At 43.4% G+C, this 22,240-nt stretch overlaps 1 protein-coding gene and 1 long non-coding RNA gene across 4 annotated transcripts in view; both read left to right on the forward strand.

Annotated features, from left to right (window-relative positions):
• Nucleotides 1–22,240, forward strand: part of LOC132388967 (retinol-binding protein 1-like) — a 65,657-nt gene that overhangs the window by 12,306 nt on the left and 31,111 nt on the right. The gene's annotated exons all lie outside the window — the stretch shown is intronic.
• On the forward strand, nucleotides 12–18,349 carry LOC132388968 (uncharacterized). Of its 3 annotated transcripts, none has more exons than XR_009510378.1 (4): nucleotides 12–7,285; nucleotides 7,344–8,418; nucleotides 14,311–16,161; nucleotides 16,450–18,349. It is a non-coding gene; the product is annotated as an uncharacterized LOC132388968 (long non-coding RNA). The 3 variants fall into 3 exon arrangements; XR_009510377.1 differs by having other exon boundaries at nucleotides 12–6,513; nucleotides 7,093–7,285; nucleotides 14,311–18,349; XR_009510376.1 differs by having other exon boundaries at nucleotides 14,311–18,349.

The following is a 22,240-nucleotide window of genomic DNA, read 5'->3' on the forward strand; positions in this document are numbered from 1 at the left end:
ATATTGGTGAAGGTACAGTGGTGGACGTAGCGTCTGTGGAATTCAGTGACGGTGTTTCACATTGGTGAAGGTACAGTGGTGGGTATGGTGTCTATGGAATTCAGTGAAGGTGTTTCATATTGGTGTAGGTAGACTGGTGGATGTGGTGTCTTGAATTCAGTGAAGGTGTTTCATATTGGTGAAGGTGGAGTGGTGGATATGGTGTCTATGGATTTCAGAGAAGATGTTTCATATTGATGAAGGGTGCGTGGTGGATGTGGTATTGATGGAATTCAGTGAAGGTGTTTCATTTTGGTGAAGGTAGAGTGGTGGATGTGCTATTGATGGAATTCAGTGAAGGTGAATCACATTGATGAAGGTACAGTGGTGGACGTGGTGTGTATGGAATTCAGTGAAGGAGTTTCGCATTGGTGAAGGTAGAGTGGTGGATGTGGTGTCAATGGAATTCAGTGAAGGTGTTTCACATTGCTGAAGGCAGAGTAGTGGACGTGGTGTCTGTGGAATTCAGTGAAGGTGTTTCATATTGGTGAAGTTAGAGTGGTGGAAGTGGTGTCTTTGGATTACAGTGAAGGTGTTTCATATTGGTGAAGGTAGAGTGGTGGATGCGGTGACTATGGAATTCAGTGAAGGTGTTTCATATTGGTGAAGGTAGAGTGGTGGACGTGGTGTCAATGGAATTCAATGAAGGTGTTTCATTAATGTGAAGGTAGAGTGGTGGACGTGGTGTCAATGGAATTCAGTGAATGTGTTTCATTATGGTGAAGGTAGAGTGGCGGAAGTGGTGTCTATGGAATTAAGTGAAGGATTTTCACATTGGTGAAGATAGAGTGCTGGACGTGGTGTCTGTGGAATTCAGTGAAGGTGTTTCATATTGGTGAAGGTAGAGTGGTGGATGTGGTGTCTTTGGTGTTCATTGAAGGTGTTTTACATTGATGAAGGTACAGTGGTGGACGTGGTGTGTATGGAATTCAGTGAAAGTGTTTCAATTGATGAATGTAGTGTCGTGGATTTGGTCTGTATGGAATTCAGTGAAGGTGTTTCACATTGCTGAAGGCAGAGTAGTGGATGTGGTGTCTGGAATTCAGTGAAGGTGTTTCATATTGGTGAAGTTAGAGTGGTGGAAGTGGTGTCTTTGGATTACAGTGAAGGTGTTTCATATTGGTGAAGGTAGAGTGGTGGATGCGGTGACTATGGAATTCAGTGAAGGTGTTTCTTATTGGTGAAGGTAGAGTGGTGGACGTGGTGTCAATGGAATTCAATGAAGGTGTTTCATTATGGTGAAGGTAGAGTGGTGGACGTGGTGTCAATGGAATTCAGTGAATGTGTTTCATTATGGTGAAGGTAGAGTGGCGGAAGTGGTGTCTATGGAATTAAGTGAAGGATTTTCACATTGGTGAAGATAGAGTGGTGGACGTGGTGTCTGTGGAATTCAGTGAAGGTGTTTCTTATTGGTGAAGGTAGAGTGGTGGATGTGGTGTCTTTGGTGTTCATTGAAGGTGTTTTACATTGATGAAGGTACAGTGGTGGACGTGGTGTGTATGGAATTCAGTGAAAGTGTTTCAATTGATGAATGTAGTGTCGTGGATTTGGTGTGTATGGAATTCAGTGAAGGTGTTTCATATTGGTGAAGGGAGAGTGGTGGCTGTGGTGTCTATGGAATTCAGTGAAGGTGTTTCACATTGAAGGTAGAGTGGTGGATGTGGTTTCTATGGAATACAGTGAAGGTGTTTCATATTGGTGAAGGTAGAGTGGTGGATGTGGTGTCTATGGAATTCAGTAAAGGTGTTTCACATTGGTGAAGGTACAGTGGTGGACGTAGCGTCTGGAATTCAGTGACGGTGTTTCACATTGGTGAAGGTACAGTGGTGGGTATAGTGTCTATGGAATTCAGTGAAGGTGTTTCATATTGGTGTAGGTAGACTGGTGGATGTGGTGTCTTGAATTCAGTGAAGGTGTTTCATATTGGTGAAGGTGGAGTGGTGGATATGGTGTCTATGGATTTCAGAGAAGATGTTTCATATTGATGAAGGGTGCGTGGTGGATGTGGTATTGATGGAATTCAGTGAAGGTGTTTCATTTTGGTGAAGGTAGAGTGGTGGATGTGCTATTGATGGAATTCAGTGAAGGTGAATCACATTGATGAAGGTACAGTGGTGGACGTGGTGTGTATGGAATTCAGTGAAGGAGTTTCGCATTGGTGAAGGTAGAGTGGTGGATGTGGTGTCAATGGAATTCAGTGAAGGTGTTTCACATTGCTGAAGGCAGAGTAGTGGACGTGGTGTCTGTGGAATTCAGTGAAGGTGTTTCATATTGGTGAAGTTAGAGTGGTGGAAGTGGTGTCTTTGGATTACAGTGAAGGTGTTTCATATTGGTGAAGGTAGAGTGGTGGATGCGGTGACTATGGAATTCAGTGAAGGTGTTTCATATTGGTGAAGGTAGAGTGGTGGACGTGGTGTCAATGGAATTCAATGAAGGTGTTTCATTAATGTGAAGGTAGAGTGGTGGACGTGGTGTCAATGGAATTCAGTGAATGTGTTTCATTATGGTGAAGGTAGAGTGGCGGAAGTGGTGTCTATGGAATTAAGTGAAGGATTTTCACATTGGTGAAGATAGAGTGGTGGACGTGGTGTCTGTGGAATTCAGTGAAGGTGTTTCATATTGGTGAAGGTAGAGTGGTGGATGTGGTGTCTTTGGTGTTCATTGAAGGTGTTTTACATTGATGAAGGTACAGTGGTGGACGTGGTGTGTATGGAATTCAGTGAAAGTGTTTCAATTGATGAATGTAGTGTCGTGGATTTGGTCTGTATGGAATTCAGTGAAGGTGTTTCACATTGCTGAAGGCAGAGTAGTGGATGTGGTGTCTGGAATTCAGTGAAGGTGTTTCATATTGGTGAAGTTAGAGTGGTGGAATTGGTGTCTTTGGATTACAGTGAAGGTGTTTCATATTGGTGAAGGTAGAGTGGTGGACGTGGTGTCAATGGAATTCAGTGAATGTGTTTCATTATGGTGAAGGTAGAGTGGCGGAAGTGGTGTCTATGGAATTAAGTGAAGGATTTTCACATTGGTGAAGATAGAGTGGTGGACGTGGTGTCTGTGGAATTCAGTGAAGGTGTTTCTTATTGGTGAAGGTAGAGTGGTGGATGTGGTGTCTTTGGTGTTCATTGAAGGTGTTTTACATTGATGAAGGTACAGTGGTGGACGTGGTGTGTATGGAATTCAGTGAAAGTGTTTCAATTGATGAATGTAGTGTCGTGGATTTGGTGTGTATGGAATTCAGTGAAGGTGTTTCATATTGGTGAAGGGAGAGTGGTGGATGTGGTGTCTATGGAATTCAGTGAAGGTGTTTCACTTTGAAGGTAGAGTGGTGGATGTGGTTTCTATGGAATACAGTGAAGGTGTTTCATATTGGTGAAGGTAGAGTGGTGGATGTGGTGTCTATGGAATTCAGTAAAGGTGTTTCACATTGGTGAAGGTACAGTGGTGGACGTAGCGTCTGGAATTCAGTGACGGTGTTTCACATTGGTGAAGGTACAGTGGTGGGTATGGTGTCTATGGAATTCAGTGAAGGTGTTTCATATTGGTGTAGGTAGACTAGTGGATGTGGTGTCTATGGAATTCAGTGAAGGTGTTTCATATTGGTGAAGGTAGAGTGGTGGATTTGGTGTCTGGAATTCAGAGAAGATGTTTCATATTGATGAAGGGTGCGTGGTGGATGTGGTATTGATGGAATTCAGTGAAGGTGTTTCATATTGATGAATGTAGAGCGGGTGACGTGGTGTCTATGGAATTCAGTGAAGGTGTTTCATATTGGTGAAGGTAGACTGTTGGATGTGGTGTCTATGAAATTCAGTGAATGTGCTTCATATTGGGGAAGGTAGAGTAGTGGTTGTCGTGTCTGGAATTCAGAGAAGGTGATTCATATTGAGGAAGGTAGCGTGGTGGATGTAGTATTGATGGAATTCAGTGAAGCTGTTTCAAATTGATGAAGGTAGCGTGGTGGATGTGTTATTGATGGTATTCAGTGAAGGTGTTTCGTATTGGTGAAGGCAGAGTGGTGGACATGGTTTGTATGGAATTCAGTGAATTTGTTTCATACTGGTGAAGGTAGAGTGGTGGACGTGGTGTCTGTCGATTACAGTGAAGGTGTTTCATATTGGTGAAGGTAGAGTGGTGGACGCGATGTCTATGGAATTCAGCGAAGTTGTTTCACATTGGTGAAGGTACAGTGGTGGATGTGGTGTCTGTGGAATTCAGTGACGGTGTTTCACATTGTTGAAGGTACAGTGGTGGATATGGTGTCTATTGAATTCAGTGAAGGACTTTCACATTGATGAAGGTAGAGTGGTGGAAGTGGTTTGTATGGAATTCAGTTAACTTGTTTCATATTGGTGAAGGTAGAGTGGTGGAGGTGGTGTCTATTGATTTCAGTGAACGTGTTTCATATTGGTGAAGGTAGAGTGGTGGAAGTGGTGTCTTTGGATTACAGTGAAGGTGTTTCTCATTGGTGAAGGTCGAGTGGTGGAAGTGGTGTCTATGGAATTCCGTGAAGATGTTTAACTTTGGTGAAGGTAGAGTGGCGGACGTGGTGTCAATGGAATTCAGTGAAGGTGTTTCATATTGGTGAAGGTAGAGTGGCGGACGTGGTGTCTATGGAGTTATGTGAAGGAGTTTCACATTGGTGAAGGTAGAGTGGTGGACGTGGTGTCTAAGGAATTCAGTGAAGGTGATTCACATTGATGAAGGTACAGTGGTGGACGTGGTGTGTATGGAATTCAGTGAATGTGTTTCACATTGGTGAATGTAGAGTGGTGGATGTGGTGTCTATGAAATTCAGTAAAAGCGTTTCACATTGATGAATGTAGAGTGGTGGATGTGGTGTCCATGGAATTCAGTGAAGGTGTTTCACATTGGTGAAGGTACAGTGGTGGACGTAGCGTCTGTGGAATTCAGTGACGGTGTTTCACATTGGTGAAGGTACAGTGGTGGGTATGGTGTCTATGGAATTCAGTGAAGGTGTTTCATATTGGTGTAGGTAGACTGGTGGATGTGGTGTCTTGAATTCAGTGAAGGTGTTTCATATTGGTGAAGGTGGAGTGGTGGATATGGTGTCTATGGATTTCAGAGAAGATGTTTCATATTGATGAAGGGTGCGTGGTGGATGTGGTATTGATGGAATTCAGTGAAGGTGTTTCATTTTGGTGAAGGTAGAGTGGTGGATGTGCTATTGATGGAATTCAGTGAAGGTGAATCACATTGATGAAGGTACAGTGGTGGACGTGGTGTGTATGGAATTCAGTGAAGGAGTTTCGCATTGGTGAAGGTAGAGTGGTGGATGTGGTGTCAATGGAATTCAGTGAAGGTGTTTCACATTGCTGAAGGCAGAGTAGTGGATGTGGTGTCTGTGGAATTCAGTGAAGGTGTTTCATATTGGTGAAGTTAGAGTGGTGGAAGTGGTGTCTTTGGATTACAGTGAAGGTGTTTCATATTGGTGAAGGTAGAGTGGTGGATGCGGTGACTATGGAATTCAGTGAAGGTGTTTCATATTGGTGAAGGTAGAGTGGTGGACGTGGTGTCAATGGAATTCAATGAAGGTGTTTCATTAATGTGAAGGTAGAGTGGTGGACGTGGTGTCAATGGAATTCAGTGAATGTGTTTCATTATGGTGAAGGTAGAGTGGCGGAAGTGGTGTCTATGGAATTAAGTGAAGGATTTTCACATTGGTGAAGATAGAGTGGTGGACGTGGTGTCTGTGGAATTCAGTGAAGGTGTTTCATATTGGTGAAGGTAGAGTGGTGGATGTGGTGTCTTTGGTGTTCATTGAAGGTGTTTTATATTGATGAAGGTACAGTGGTGGACGTGGTGTGTACGGAATTCAGTGAAAGTGTTTCAATTGATGAATGTAGTGTCGTGGATTTGGTGTGTATGGAATTCAGTGAAGGTGTTTCAAATTGGAGAAGGGAGAGTGGTGGATGTGGTGTCTATGGAATTCAGTGAAGGTGTTTCACTTTGAAGGTAGAGTGGTGGATGTGGTTTCTATGGAATACAGTGAAGGTGTTTCATATTGGTGAAGGTAGAGTGGTGGATGTGGTGTCCATGGAATTCAGTGAAGGTGTTTCACATTGGTGAAGGTACAGTGGTGGACGTAGCGTCTGTGGAATTCAGTGACAGTGTTTCACATTGGTGAAGGTACAGTGGTGGGTATGGTGTCTATGGAATTCAGTGAAGGTGTTTCATATTGGTGTAGGTAGACTGGTGGATGTGGTGTCTTGAATTCAGTGAAGGTGTTTCATATTGGTGAAGGTGGAGTGGTGGATATGGTGTCTATGGATTTCAGAGAAGATGTTTCATATTGATGAAGGGTGCGTGGTGGATGTGCTATTGATGGAATTCAGTGAAGGTGAATCACTTTGATGAAGGTACAGTGGTGGACGTGGTGTGTATGGAATTCAGTGAAGGAGTTTCGCATTGGTGAAGGTAGAGTGGTGGATGTGGTGTCAATGGAATTCAGTGAAGGTGTTTCACATTGCTGAAGGCAGAGTAGTGGAAGTGGTGTCTTTGGATTACAGTGAAGGTGTTTCATATTGGTGAAGGTAGAGTGGTGGATGCGGTGACTATGGAATTCAGTGAAGGTGTTTCATATTGGTGAAGGTAGAGTGGTGGACGTGGTGTCAATGGAATTCAATGAAGGTGTTTCATTAATGTGAAGGTAGAGTGGTGGACGTGGTGTCAATGGAATTCAGTGAATGTGTTTCATTATGGTGAAGGTAGAGTGGCGGAAATGGTGTCTATGGAATTAAGTGAAGGATTTTCACATTGGTGAAGATAGAGTGCTGGACGTGGTGTCTGTGGAATTCAGTGAAGGTTTTTCATATTGGTGAAGGTAGAGTGGTGGATGTGGTGTCTTTGGTGTTCATTGAAGGTGTTTTACATTGATGAAGGTACAGTGGTGGACGTGGTGTGTACGGAATTCAGTGAAAGTGTTTCAATTGATGAATGTAGTGTCGTGGATTTGGTGTGTATGGAATTCAGTGAAGGTGTTTCATATTGGTGAAGGGAAAGTGGTGGATGTGGTGTCAATGGAATTCAGTGAAGGTGTTTCACATTGCTGAAGGCAGAGTAGTGGATGTGGTGTCTGTGGAATTCAGTGAAGGTGTTTCATATTGGTGAAGTTAGAGTGGTGGAAGTGGTGTCTTTGGATTACAGTGAAGGTGTTTCATATTGGTGAAGGTAGAGTGGTGGATGCGGTGACTATGGAATTCAGTGAAGGTGTTTCTTATTGGTGAAGGTAGAGTGGTGGAAGTGGTGTCTTTGGATTACAGTGAAGGTGCTTCATATTGGTGAAGGTAGAGTGGTGGACGTGGTGTCAATGGAATTCAATGAAGGTGTTTCATTATGGTGAAGGTAGAGTGGTGGACGTGGTGTCAATGGAATTCAGTGAATGTGTTTCATTATGGTGAAGGTAGAGTGGCGGAAGTGGTGTCTATGGAATTAAGTGAAGGATTTTCACATTGGTGAAGATAGAGTGGTGGACGTGGTGTCTGTGGAATTCAGTGAAGGTGTTTCATATTGGTGAAGGTAGAGTGGTGGATGTGGTGTCTTTGGTGTTCATTGAAGGTGTTTTACATTGATGAAGGTACAGTGGTGGACGTGGTGTGTATGGAATTCAGTGAAAGTGTTTCAATTGATGAATGTTGTGTCGTGGATTTGGTGTGTATGGAATTCAGTGAAGGTGTTTCATATTGGTGAAGGGAGAGTGGTGGATGTGGTGTCTATGGAATTCAGTGAAGGTGTTTCACTTTGAAGGTAGAGTGGTGGATGTGGTGTCTATGGAATTCAGTAAAGGTGTTTCACATTGGTGAAGGTACAGTGGTGGACGTAGCGTCTGTGGAATTCAGTGACGGTGTTTCACATTGGTGAAGGTACAGTGGTGGGTATGGTGTCTATGGAATTCAGTGAAGGTGTTTCATATTGGTGTAGGTAGACTAGTGGATGTGGTGTCTATGGAATTCAGTGAAGGTGTTTCATATTGGTGAAGGTAGAGTGGTGGATTTGGTGTCTGGAATTCAGAGAAGATGTTTCATATTGATGAAGGGTGCGTGGTGGATGTGGTATTGATGGAATTCAGTGAAGGTGTTTCATATTGATGAATGTAGAGCGGGTGACGTGGTGTCTATGGAATTCAGTGAAGGTGTTTCATATTGGTGAAGGTAGACTGTTGGATGTGGTGTCTATGAAATTCAGTGAATGTGCTTCATATTGGGGAAGGTAGAGTAGTGGTTGTCGTGTCTGGAATTCAGAGAAGATGATTCATATTGAGGAAGGTAGCGTGGTGGATGTAGTATTGATGGAATTCAGTGAAGCTGTTTCAAATTGATGAAGGTAGCGTGGTGGATGTGTTATTGATGGAATTCAGTGAAGGTGTTTCGTATTGGTGAAGGCAGAGTGGTGGACATGGTTTGTATGGAATTCAGTGAATTTGTTTCATACTGGTGAAGGTAGAGTGGTGGACGTGGTGTCTGTCGATTACAGTGAAGGTGTTTCATATTGGTGAAGGTAGAGTGGTGGACGCGATGTCTATGGAATTCAGCGAAGTTGTTTCACATTGGTGAAGGTACAGTGGTGGATGTGGTGTCTGTGGAATTCAGTGACGGTGTTTCACATTGTTGAAGGTACAGTGGTGGATATGGTGTCTATTGAATTCAGTGAAGGACTTTCACATTGATGAAGGTAGAGTGGTGGAAGTGGTTTCTATGGAATTCAGAGAAGTTGTTTCATATTGGTGAAGGTAGAGTGGTGGACGTGGTTTGTATGGAATTCAGTTAACTTGTTTCATATTGGTGAAGGTAGAGTGGTGGAGGTGGTGTCTATTGATTTCAGTGAACGTGTTTCATATTGGTGAAGGTAGAGTGGTGGAAGTGGTGTCTTTGGATTACAGTGAAGGTGTTTCTCATTGGTGAAGGTCGAGTGGTGGAAGTGGTGTCTATGGAATTCCGTGAAGATGTTTAACTTTGGTGAAGGTAGAGTGGCGGACGTGGTGTCAATGGAATTCAGTGAAGGTGTTTCATATTGGTGAAGGTAGAGTGGCGGACGTGGTGTCTATGGAGTTATGTGAAGGAGTTTCACATTGGTGAAGGTAGAGTGGTGGACGTGGTGTCTAAGGAATTCAGTGAAGGTGATTCACATTGATGAAGGTACAGTGGTGGACGTGGTGTGTATGGAATTCAGTGAATGTGTTTCACATTGGTGAATGTAGAGTGGTGGATGTGGTGTCTATGAAATTCAGTAAAAGCGTTTCACATTGATGAATGTAGAGTGGTGGATGTGGTGTCCATGGAATTCAGTGAAGGTGTTTCACATTGGTGAAGGTACAGTGGTGGACGTAGCGTCTGTGGAATTCAGTGACGGTGTTTCACATTGGTGAAGGTACAGTGGTGGGTATGGTGTCTATGGAATTCAGTGAAGGTGTTTCATATTGGTGTAGGTAGACTGGTGGATGTGGTGTCTTGAATTCAGTGAAGGTGTTTCATATTGGTGAAGGTGGAGTGGTGGATATGGTGTCTATGGATTTCAGAGAAGATGTTTCATATTGATGAAGGGTGCGTGGTGGATGTGGTATTGATGGAATTCAGTGAAGGTGTTTCATTTTGGTGAAGGTAGAGTGGTGGATGTGCTATTGATGGAATTCAGTGAAGGTGAATCACATTGATGAAGGTACAGTGGTGGACGTGGTGTGTATGGAATTCAGTGAAGGAGTTTCGCATTGGTGAAGGTAGAGTGGTGGATGTGGTGTCAATGGAATTCAGTGAAGGTGTTTCACATTGCTGAAGGCAGAGTAGTGGATGTGGTGTCTGTGGAATTCAGTGAAGGTGTTTCATATTGGTGAAGTTAGAGTGGTGGAAGTGGTGTCTTTGGATTACAGTGAAGGTGTTTCATATTGGTGAAGGTAGAGTGGTGGATGCGGTGACTATGGAATTCAGTGAAGGTGTTTCATATTGGTGAAGGTAGAGTGGTGGACGTGGTGTCAATGGAATTCAATGAAGGTGTTTCATTAATGTGAAGGTAGAGTGGTGGACGTGGTGTCAATGGAATTCAGTGAATGTGTTTCATTATGGTGAAGGTAGAGTGGCGGAAGTGGTGTCTATGGAATTAAGTGAAGGATTTTCACATTGGTGAAGATAGAGTGGTGGACGTGGTGTCTGTGGAATTCAGTGAAGGTGTTTCATATTGGTGAAGGTAGAGTGGTGGATGTGGTGTCTTTGGTGTTCATTGAAGGTGTTTTATATTGATGAAGGTACAGTGGTGGACGTGGTGTGTACGGAATTCAGTGAAAGTGTTTCAATTGATGAATGTAGTGTCGTGGATTTGGTGTGTATGGAATTCAGTGAAGGTGTTTCAAATTGGAGAAGGGAGAGTGGTGGATGTGGTGTCTATGGAATTCAGTGAAGGTGTTTCACTTTGAAGGTAGAGTGGTGGATGTGGTTTCTATGGAATACAGTGAAGGTGTTTCATATTGGTGAAGGTAGAGTGGTGGATGTGGTGTCCATGGAATTCAGTGAAGGTGTTTCACATTGGTGAAGGTACAGTGGTGGACGTAGCGTCTGTGGAATTCAGTGACAGTGTTTCACATTGGTGAAGGTACAGTGGTGGGTATGGTGTCTATGGAATTCAGTGAAGGTGTTTCATATTGGTGTAGGTAGACTGGTGGATGTGGTGTCTTGAATTCAGTGAAGGTGTTTCATATTGGTGAAGGTGGAGTGGTGGATATGGTGTCTATGGATTACAGAGAAGATGTTTCATATTGATGAAGGGTGCGTGGTGGATGTGCTATTGATGGAATTCAGTGAAGGTGAATCACTTTGATGAAGGTACAGTGGTGGACGTGGTGTGTATGGAATTCAGTGAAGGAGTTTCGCATTGGTGAAGGTAGAGTGGTGGATGTGGTGTCAATGGAATTCAGTGAAGGTGTTTCACATTGCTGAAGGCAGAGTAGTGGAAGTGGTGTCTTTGGATTACAGTGAAGGTGTTTCATATTGGTGAAGGTAGAGTGGTGGATGCGGTGACTATGGAATTCAGTGAAGGTGTTTCATATTGGTGAAGGTAGAGTGGTGGACGTGGTGTCAATGGAATTCAATGAAGGTGTTTCATTAATGTGAAGGTAGAGTGGTGGACGTGGTGTCAATGGAATTCAGTGAATGTGTTTCATTATGGTGAAGGTAGAGTGGCGGAAATGGTGTCTATGGAATTAAGTGAAGGATTTTCACATTGGTGAAGATAGAGTGCTGGACGTGGTGTCTGTGGAATTCAGTGAAGGTTTTTCATATTGGTGAAGGTAGAGTGGTGGATGTGGTGTCTTTGGTGTTCATTGAAGGTGTTTTACATTGATGAAGGTACAGTGGTGGACGTGGTGTGTACGGAATTCAGTGAAAGTGTTTCAATTGATGAATGTAGTGTCGTGGATTTGGTGTGTATGGAATTCAGTGAAGGTGTTTCATATTGGTGAAGGGAAAGTGGTGGATGTGGTGTCAATGGAATTCAGTGAAGGTGTTTCACATTGCTGAAGGCAGAGTAGTGGATGTGGTGTCTGTGGAATTCAGTGAAGGTGTTTCATATTGGTGAAGTTAGAGTGGTGGAAGTGGTGTCTTTGGATTACAGTGAAGGTGTTTCATATTGGTGAAGGTAGAGTGGTGGATGCGGTGACTATGGAATTCAGTGAAGGTGTTTCTTATTGGTGAAGGTAGAGTGGTGGAAGTGGTGTCTTTGGATTACAGTGAAGGTGTTTCATATTGGTGAAGGTAGAGTGGTGGACGTGGTGTCAATGGAATTCAATGAAGGTGTTTCATTATGGTGAAGGTAGAGTGGTGGACGTGGTGTCAATGGAATTCAGTGAATGTGTTTCATTATGGTGAAGGTAGAGTGGCGGAAGTGGTGTCTATGGAATTAAGTGAAGGATTTTCACATTGGTGAAGATAGAGTGGTGGACGTGGTGTCTGTGGAATTCAGTGAAGGTGTTTCATATTGGTGAAGGTAGAGTGGTGGATGTGGTGTCTTTGGTGTTCATTGAAGGTGTTTTACATTGATGAAGGTACAGTGGTGGACGTGGTGTGTATGGAATTCAGTGAAAGTGTTTCAATTGATGAATGTTGTGTCGTGGATTTGGTGTGTATGGAATTCAGTGAAGGTGTTTCATATTGGTGAAGGTAGAGTGGTGGAAGTGTTTTGTATGGAATTCAGTGAATTTGTTTCATACTGGTGAAGGTAGAGTGGTGGACGTGGTGTCTTGATTTCAGTGAACGTGTTTCATATTGGTGAAGGTAGAGTGGTGGAAGTGGTGTCTTTGGATTACAGTGAAGGTGTTTCATATTGGTGAAGGTGGAGTGGTGGACGTGGTGTCTGTGGAATTCAGTGAAGTTGTTTCACATTGGTGAATGTAGAGTGGTGGATGTGGTGTCTATGGAATTCACTAAAAGCGTTTCACATTGATGAATGTAGTGTGGTGGATGTGGTGTCCATGGAATTCAGTGAAGGTGTTTCACATTGGTGAAGGTACAGTGGTGGACGTAGCGTCTGTGGAATTCAGTGACGGTGTTTCACATTGGTGAAGGTACAGTGGTGGGTATGGTGTCTATGGAATTCAGTGTAGGTGTTTCATATTGGTGTAGGTAGACTGGTGGATGTGGTGTCTTGAATTCAGTGAAGGTGTTTCATATTGGTGAAGGTGGAGTGGTGGATATGGTGTCTATGGATTTCAGAGAAGATGTTTCATATTGATGAAGGGTGCGTGGTGGATGTGGTATTGATGGAATTCAGTGAAGGTGTTTCATTTTGGTGAAGGTAGAGTGGTGGATGTGCTATTGATGGAATTCAGTGAAGGTGAATCACATTGATGAAGGTACAGTGGTGGACGTGGTGTGTATGGAATTCAGTGAAGGAGTTTCGCATTGGTGAAGGTAGAGTGGTGGATGTGGTGTCAATGGAATTCAGTGAAGGTGTTTCACATTGCTGAAGGCAGAGTAGTGGATGTGGTGTCTGTGGAATTCAGTGAAGGTGTTTCATATTGGTGAAGTTAGAGTGGTGGAAGTGGTGTCTTTGGATTACAGTGAAGGTGTTTCATATTGGTGAAGGTAGAGTGGTGGATGCGGTGACTATGGAATTCAGTCAAGGTGTTTCATATTGGTGAAGGTAGAGTGGTGGACGTGGTGTCAATGGAATTCATTTAAGGTGTTTCATTATGGTGAAGGTAGAGTGCTGGACGTGGTGTCAATGGAATTCAGTGAATGTGTTTCATTGTGGTGAAGATAGAGTGGTGGATGTGGTGTCTTTGGTGTTCATTGAAGGTGTTTTACATTGATGAAGGTACAGTGGTGGACGTGGTGTGTCTGGAATTCAGTGAAGGTGTTTAAATTGATGAATGTAGAGTGGTGGATGTGGTGTGTATGGAATTCAGTGAAGGTGTTTCACATTGGTGAAGGGAGAGTGGTGGATGTGGTGTCTATGGAATTCAGTGAAGGTGTTTCACTTTGAAGGTAGAGTGGTGGATGTGGTTTCCATGGAATACAGTGAAGGTGTTTCATATTGGTGAAGGTAGTGGTGGATGTGATGTCTATGGAATTCAGTGAAGGTGTTTCACATTGGTGAAGGTACAGTGGTGGGTATGGTGTCTATGGAATTCAGTGAAGGTGTTTCATATTGGTGTAGGTAGACTGGTGGATGTGGTGTCTATGGAATTAAGTGAAGGATTTTCACATTGGTGAAGATAGAGTGCTGGACGTGGTGTCTGTGGAATTCAGTGAAGGTGTTTCATATTGGTGAAGGTAGAGTGGTGGATGTGGTGTCTTTGGTGTTCATTGAAGGTGTTTTACATTGATGAAGGTACAGTGGTGGACGTGGTGTGTATGGAATTCAGTGAAAGTGTTTCAATTGATGAATGTAGTGTCGTGGATTTGGTGTGTATGGAATTCACTGAAGGTGTTTCATATTGGTGAAGGGAGAGTGGTGGATGTGGTGTCTATGGAATTCAGTGAAGGTGTTTCACTTTGAAGGTAGAGTGGTGGATGTGGTTTCTATGGAATACAGTGAAGGTGTTTCATATTGGTGAAGGTAGAGTGGTGGATGTGGTGTCTATGGAATTCAGTAAAGGTGTTTCACATTGGTGAAGGTACAGTGGTGGACGTAGCGTCTGTGGAATTCAGTGACGGTGTTTCACATTGGTGAAGGTACAGTGGTGGGTATGGTGTCTATGGAATTCAGTGAAGGTGTTTCATATTGGTGTAGGTAGACTGGTGGATGTGGTGTCTATGGAATTCAGTGAAGGTGTTTCATATTGGTGAAGGTAGAGTGGTGGATTTGGTGTCTGGAATTCAGAGAAGATGTTTCATATTGATGAAGGGTGCGTGGTGGATGTGGTATTGATGGAATTCAGTGAAGGTGTTTCACTTTGGTGAAGGTAGAGAGGGGGATGTGGTATTGATGGAATTCAGTGAAGGTGTTTCATATTGATGAAGGTAGAGCGGGGGACGTGGTGTCTATGGAATTCAGTCAAGGTGTTTCATATTGGTGAAGGTAGACTGTTGGATGTGGTGTCAATGGCATTCAGTGAATGTGTTTCATATTGGGGAAGGTAGAGTAGTGGTTGTCGTGTCTATGGAATTCAGAGAAGGTGATTCATATTGAGGAAGGTAGCGTGGTGGATGTGGTATTGATGGAATTCAGTGAAGGTGTTTCATATTGTTGAAGGTTGAGTGGTGGACCTGGTTTGTATGGAATTCAATGAATTTGTTTCATATTGGTGAAGGTAGAGTGGTGGATGTGGTGTCTGTGGAATTCAGTGAAGGTGTTTCATTTTGGTGAAGGTAGAGTGGTGGACGTGGTTTCTATGGAATTCCGTAAAGGTGTTTCACATTGGTGAAGCTAGAGTGGTGGACGTGGTCTCAATGGAATTAAGTGAAGGAGATTCACATTGGTGAAGGTAGAGTGGTGGACGTGGTGTCTGTGGAATTCAGTGAAGGTATTTCACATTGGTGAAGGTAGAGTGGTTGATGTGGTGTCAAGGGAATTCAGTGAATGTGTTTCACATTGGTGAAGGTAGAGTGGTGGATGTGGTGTCAATGGAATTCAGGGAAAATGTTTCATATTGATGAAGGGTGCGTGGTGGATGTGGTATTGATGGAATTCAGTGAAGGTGTTTCATATTGGTGAAGGTACAGTGGTTGATGTGGTGTCTATGGAATTCAGTGAAGGTGTTTCATATTGGTGAAGGGAGAGTGGTGGATGTGGTGTCTATGGAATTCAGTGAAGGTGTTTCACTTTGAAGGTAGAGTGGTGGATGTGGTTTCTATGGAATACAGTGAAGGTGTTTCATATTGGTGAAGGTAGAGTGGTGGATGTGGTGTCTATGGAATTCAGTAAAGGTGTTTCACATTGGTGAAGGTACAGTGGTGGACGTAGCGTCTGTGGAATTCAGTGACGGTGTTTCACATTGGTGAAGGTACAGTGGTGGGTATGGTGTCTATGGAATTCAGTGAAGGTGTTTCATATTGGTGTAGGTAGACTGGTGGATGTGGTGTCTATGGAATTCAGTGAAGGTGTTTCATATTGGTGAAGGTAGAGTAGTGGTTGTCGTGTCTATGGAATTCAGAGAAGGTGATTCATATTGAGGAAGGTAGCGTGGTGGATGTGGTATTGATGGAATTCAGTGAAGGTGTTTCATATTGTTGAAGGTTGAGTGGTGGACCTGGTTTGTATGGAATTCAATGAATTTGTTTCATATTGGTGAAGGTAGAGTGGTGGATGTGGTGTCTGTGGAATTCAGTGAAGGTGTTTCATTTTGGTGAAGGTAGAGTGGTGGACGTGGTTTCTATGGAATTCCGTAAAGGTGTTTCACATTGGTGAAGCTAGAGTGGTGGACGTGGTCTCAATGGAATTAAGTGAAGGAGATACACATTGGTGAAGGTAGAGTGGTGGACGTGGTGTCTGTGGAATTCAGTGAAGGTATTTCACATTGGTGAAGGTAGAGTGGTTGATGTGGTGTCAAGGGAATTCAGTGAATGTGTTTCACATTGGTGAAGGTAGCGTGGTGGATGTGGTGTCAATGGAATTCAGGGAAGATGTTTCATATTGATGAAGGGTGCGTGGTGGATGTGGTATTGATGGAATTCAGTGAAGGTGTTTCATATTGGTGAAGGTACAGTGGTGGATGTGGTGTCTATGGAATTCAATAAAGGAGTTTCACATTCATGAATGTAGAGTGGTGGATGTGGTGTCTATGGAATTCAGTGAAGTTGTTTCACATTGGTGAAGGTAGAGTGGTGGACGTGGTGTCAATGGAATTCAGTGAAGGTGTTTCACATTGGTGAAGGTACAGTGGTGGGTAATGTGTCGATGGAATTCAGTGAAGGTTTTTCATATTGGTGTAGGTAGACTGGTGGATGTGGTGTCTTGAATTCAGTGAAGGTGTTTCATTTTGGTGAAGGTAGAGTGGTGGATGTGCTATTGATGGAATTCAGTGAAGGTGAATCACATTGATGAAGGTACAGTGGTGGATGTGGTGTGTATGGAATTCAGTGAAGGAGTTTCGCATTGGTGAAGGTAGAGTGGTGGATGTGGTGAAAATGGAATGCAGTGAAGGTGTTTCACATTGCTGAAGGCAGAGTAGTGGATGTGGTGTCTGTGGAATTCAGTGAAGGTGTTTCACATTGGTGAAGGTACAGTGGTGGGTATGGTGTCGATGGAATTCAGTGAAGGTTTTTCATATTGGTGTAGGTAGACTGGTGGATGTGCTGTCTTGAATTCAGTGAAGGTGTTTCATATTGGTGAAGGTGGAGTGGTCGACGTGGTGTCTATGGAATTCAGTGAAGTTGTTTCACATTGGTGAATGTAGAGTGGTGGATGTGGTGTCTATGGAATTCACTAAAAGCGTTTCACATTGATGAATGTAGAGTGGTGGATGTGGTGTCCATGGAATTCAGTGAAGGTGTTTCACATTGGTGAAGGTACAGTGGTGGACGTAGCGTCTGTGGAATTCAGTGACGGTGTTTCACATTGGTGAAGGTACAGTGGTGGGTATGGTGTCTATGGAATTCAGTGAAGGTGTTTCATATTGGTGTAGGTAGACTGGTGGATGTGGTGTCTTGAATTCAGTGAAGGTGTTTCATATTGGTGAAGGTGGAGTGGTGGATATGGTGTCTATGGATTTCAGAGAAGATGTTTCATATTGATGAAGGGTGCGTGGTGGATGTGGTATTGATGGAATTCAGTGAAGGTGTTTCATTTTGGTGAAGGTAGAGTGGTGGATGTGCTATTGATGGAATTCAGTGAAGGTGAATCACATTGATGAAGGTACAGTGGTGGACGTGGTGTGTATGGAATTCAGTGAAGGAGTTTCGCATTGGTGAAGGTAGAGTGGTGGATGTGGTGTCAATGGAATTCAGTGAAGGTGTTTCACATTGCTGAAGGCAGAGTAGTGGATGTGGTGTCTGTGGAATTCAGTGTAGGTGTTTCATATTGGTGAAGTTAGAGTGGTGGAAGTGGTGTCTTTGGATTACAGTGAAGGTGTTTCATATTGGTGAAGGTAGAGTGGTGGATGCGGTGACTATGGAATTCAGTGAAGGTGTTTCATATTGGTGAAGGTAGAGTGGTGGACGTGGTGTCAATGGAATTCAATGAAGGTGTTTCATTAATGTGAAGGTAGAGTGGTGGACGTGGTGTCAATGGAATTCAGTGAATGTGTTTCATTATGGTGAAGGTAGAGTGGCGGAAGTGGTGTCTATGGAATTAAGTGAAGGATTTTCACATTGGTGAAGATAGAGTGGTGGACGTGGTGTCTGTGGAATTCAGTGAAGGTGTTTCATATTGGTGAAGGTAGAGTGGTGGATGTGGTGTCTTTGGTGTTCATTGAAGGTGTTTTACATTGATGAAGGTACAGTGGTGGACGTGGTGTGTATGGAATTCAGTGAAAGTGTTTCAATTGATGAATGCAGTGTCGTGGATTTGGTGTGTATGGAATTCAGTGAAGGTGTTTCATATTGGTGAAGGGAGAGTGGTGGATGTGGTGTCTATGGAATTCAGTGAAGGTGTTTCACTTTGAAGGTAGAGTGGTGGATGTGGTTTCTATGGAATACAGTGAAGGTGTTTCATATTGGTGAAGGTAGAGTGGTGGATGTGGTGTCTATGGAATTCAGTAAAGGTGTTTCACATTGGTGAAGGTACAGTGGTGGACGTAGCGTCTGTGGAATTCAGTGACGGTGTTTCACATTGGTGAAGGTACAGTGGTGGGTATGGTGTCTATGGAATTCAGTGAAGGTGTTTCATATTGGTGTAGGTAGACTGGTGGATGTGGTGTCTATGGAATTCAGTGAAGATGTTTCATATTGATGAAGGGTGTGTGGTGGATGTGGTATTGATGGAATTCAGTGAAGGTGTTTCACTTTGGTGAAGGTAGAGTGGGGGATGTGGTATTGATGGAATTCAGTGAAGGTGTTTCATATTGATGAAGGTAGAGCGGGGGACGTGGTGTCTATGGAATTCAGTCAAGGTGTTTCATATTGGTGAAGGTAGACTGTTGGATGTGGTGTCAATGGCATTCAGTGAATGTGTTTCATATTGGGGAAGGTAGAGTAGTGGTTGTCGTGTCTATGGAATTCAGAGAAGGTGATTCATATTGAGGAAGGTAGCGTGGTGGATGTGGTATTGATGGAATTCAGTGAAGGTGTTTCATATTGGTGAAGGTTGAGTGGTGGACCTGGTTTGTATGGAATTCAATGAATTTGTTTCATATTGGTGAAGGTAGAGTGGTGGATGTGGTGTCTGTGGAATTCAGTGAAGGTGTTTCATTTTGGTGAAGGTAGAGTGGTGGACGTGGTTTCTATGGAATTCCGTAAAGGTGTTTCACATTGGTGAAGCTAGAGTGGTGGACGTGGTGTCAATGGAATTAAGTGAAGGAGATTCACATTGGTGAAGGTAGAGTGGTGGACGTGGTGTCTGTGGAATTCAGTGAAGGTATTTCACATTGGTGAAGGTAGAGTGGGGGATGTGGTATTGATGGAATTCAGTGAAGGTGTTTCATATTGATGAAGGTAGAGCGGTGGACGTGGTGTCTATGGAATTCAGTGAAGGTGTTTCATATTGGTGAAGATAGACTGTTGGATGTGGTGTCTATGGAATTCAGTGAATGTGTTTCATATTGGGGAAGGTAGAGTCGTGGTTGTCGTGTCTATGGAATTCAGTGAAGGTGTTTCATATTGGTGAAGGTAGACTGTTGGATGTGGTGTCTATGGAATTCAGTGAATGTGTTTCATATTGGTGAAGGTAGAGTAGTGGACGTGGTGTCTTGATTTCAGTGAACGTGTTTCATATTGCTGAAGGTAGCGTGGTGGAAGTGGTGTCTTTGGATTACAGTGAAGGTGTTTCATATTGGTGAAGGTAGAGTGGTGGACGTGTTGTCTATGGAATTCAGTGAACATGATTCACATTGATGAAGGTACAACGGTGGACGTGGTGTGTATGGAATTCAGTGAATGTGTTTCACATTGGTGAAGGTGGAGTGGTGGATGTGGTGTCAATGGAATTTTTTGAACGTGTTTCACATTGCTGAAGGCAGAGTAGTGGATGTGGTGTCTGTGGAATTCAGTGAAGGTGTTTCATATTGGTGAAGGCAGAGTAGTGGATGCGGTGTCTATGGAATTCAGTGAAGGTGTTTCATATTGGTGAAGGTAGAGTGGTGGATGTGGTGTCAATGGAATTCAGTGAAGGTGTTTCACATTGCTGAAGGCAGAGTAGTGGATGTGGTGTCTGTGGAATTCAGTGAAGGTGTTTCATATTGGTGAAGGCAGAGTAGTGGATGCGGTGTCTATGGAATTCAGTGAAGGTGTTTCATATTGGTGAAGGTAGAGTGGTGGACGTGGTGTCAATGGAATTCAGTGAAGTTGTTTCATATTGGTGAAGGTAGAGTGGCGGACGTGGTGTCTGTGGAGTTATGTGAAGGTGATTCACATTGATGAAGGTACAGTGGTGGACGTGGTGTGTATGGAATTCAGTGAAGGAGTTTCGCATTGGTGAAGGTAGAGTGGTGGATGTGGTGTCAATGGAATTCAGTGAAGGTGTTTCATATTGATGAAGGTACAGTGGTGGACGTGGTGTGTATGGAATTTAGTGAATGTGTTTCACATTGGTGAAGGTAGAGTGGTGGATGTGGTGTCAATGGAATTCAGTGAAGGTGTTTCACATTGCTGAAGGCAGAGTAGTGGATGTGGTGTCTGTGGAATTCTGTGAAGTTGTTTCATATTGGTGAAGTTAGAGTGGTGGAAGTGGTGTCTTTGGATTACAGTGAAGGTGTTTCATATTGGTGAAGGTGGAGTGGTGGATGCGGTGTCTATGGAATTCAGTCAAGGTGTTTCATATTGGTGAAGGTAGAGTGGTGGACGTGGTGTCAATGGAATTCATTTAAGGTGTTTCATTATGGTGAAGGTAGAGTGCTGGACGTGGTGTCAATGGAATTCAGTGAATGTGTTTCATTGTGGTGAAGATAGAGTGGTGGATGTGGTGTCTTTGGTGTTCATTGAAGGTGTTTTGCATTGATGAAGGTACAGTGGTGGACGTGGTGTGTCTGGAATTCAGTGAAGGTGTTTAAATTGATGAATGTAGAGTGGTGGATGTGGTGTGTATGGAATTCAGTGAAGGTGTTTCACTTTGAAGGTAGAGTGGTGGATGTGGTTTCCATGGAATACAGTGAAGGTGTTTCATATTGGTGAAGGTGGTGGTGGATGTGGTGTCTATGGAATTCAGTGAAGGTGTTTCACATTGGTGAAGGTACAGTGGTGGACGTAGCGTCTGTGGCATTCAGTGACGGTGTTTCACATTGGTGAAGGTACAGTGGTGGGTATGGTGTCTATGGAATTCAGTGAAGGTGTTTCATATTGGTGTAGGTAGACTGGTGGATGTGGTGTCTATGGAATTCAGTGAAGGTGTTTCATATTGGTGAAGGTAGAGTGGTGGATTTGGTGTCTGGAATTCAGAGAAGATGTTTCATATTGATGAAGGGTGCGTGGTGGATGTGGTATTGATGGAATTCAGTGAAGGTGTTTCATATTGATGAAGGTAGAGCGGTGGACGTGGTGTCTATGGAATTCAGTGAAGGAGTTTCATATTGGGGAAGGTAGAGTAGTGGTTGTCGTGTCTATGGAATTCAGAGAAGGTGATTCATATTGAGGAAGGTAGCGTGGTGGATGTGGTATTGATGGAATTCAGTGAAGGTGTTTCATATTGGTGAAGGTAGAGTGGTGGACGTGGTTTGTATGGAAAATGAATTTGTTTCATATTGGTGAAGGTAGAGTGGTGGAAGTGGTGTCTTTGTATTACAGTGAAGGTGTTTCATATTGATGAAGTTAGAGTGGTGGAAGTGGTGTCTATGGAATTCCGTGAAGATCTTTCACTTTGGTGAAGGTAGAGTGGTGGACATGGTGTCAATGGAATTCAGTGAAGGTGTTTTATATTGGTGAAGGTAGAGTGGCGGACGTGGTGTCTGTGGAGTTATGTGAAGGTGATTCACATTGATGAAGGTACAGTGGTGGACGTGGTGTGTATGGAATTCAGTGAAGGAGTTTCGCATTGGTGAAGGTAGAGTGGTGGATGTGGTGTCAATGGAATTCAGTGAAGGTTTTTCACATTGCTGAAGGCAGAGTAGTGGCTGTGGTGTCTGTGGAATTCTGTGAAGGTGTTTCATATTGGTGAAGTTAGAGTGGTGGAAGTGGTGTCTTTGGATTACAGTGAAGGTGTTTCATATTGGTGAAGGTGGAGTGGTGGATGCGGTGTCTATGGAATTCAGTCAAGGTGATTCATATTGGTGAAGGTAGAGTGGTGTACGTGGTGTCAATGGAATTCATTGAAGATGTTCCATTATGGTGAAGATAGAGTGGTGGATGTGGTGTCTATGGAATTCAGTGGTTCATATTGGTGTAGGTAGACTGGTGGATGTGGTGTCTATGGAATTCAGTGAAGGTGTTTCATATTGGTGAAGGCAGAGTGGTGGATTTGGTGTCTGGAATTCAGAGAAGATGTTTCATATTGATGAAGGGTGTGTGGTGGATGTGGTATTGATGGAATTCAGTGAAGGTGTTTCATTTTGGTGAAGGTAGAGTGGTGGATGTGGTATTGATGGAATTCAGTGAAGGTGTTTCATATTGATGAAGGTAGAGCGGTGGACGTCTATGGAATTCAGTGAAGGTGTTTCATATTGGGGAAGGTAGAG

This window comes from Hypanus sabinus, unplaced genomic scaffold (genome assembly GCF_030144855.1).
Source record: "Hypanus sabinus isolate sHypSab1 unplaced genomic scaffold, sHypSab1.hap1 scaffold_444, whole genome shotgun sequence".
Classification (NCBI taxonomy): Eukaryota; Metazoa; Chordata; class Chondrichthyes; order Myliobatiformes; family Dasyatidae; genus Hypanus; species Hypanus sabinus.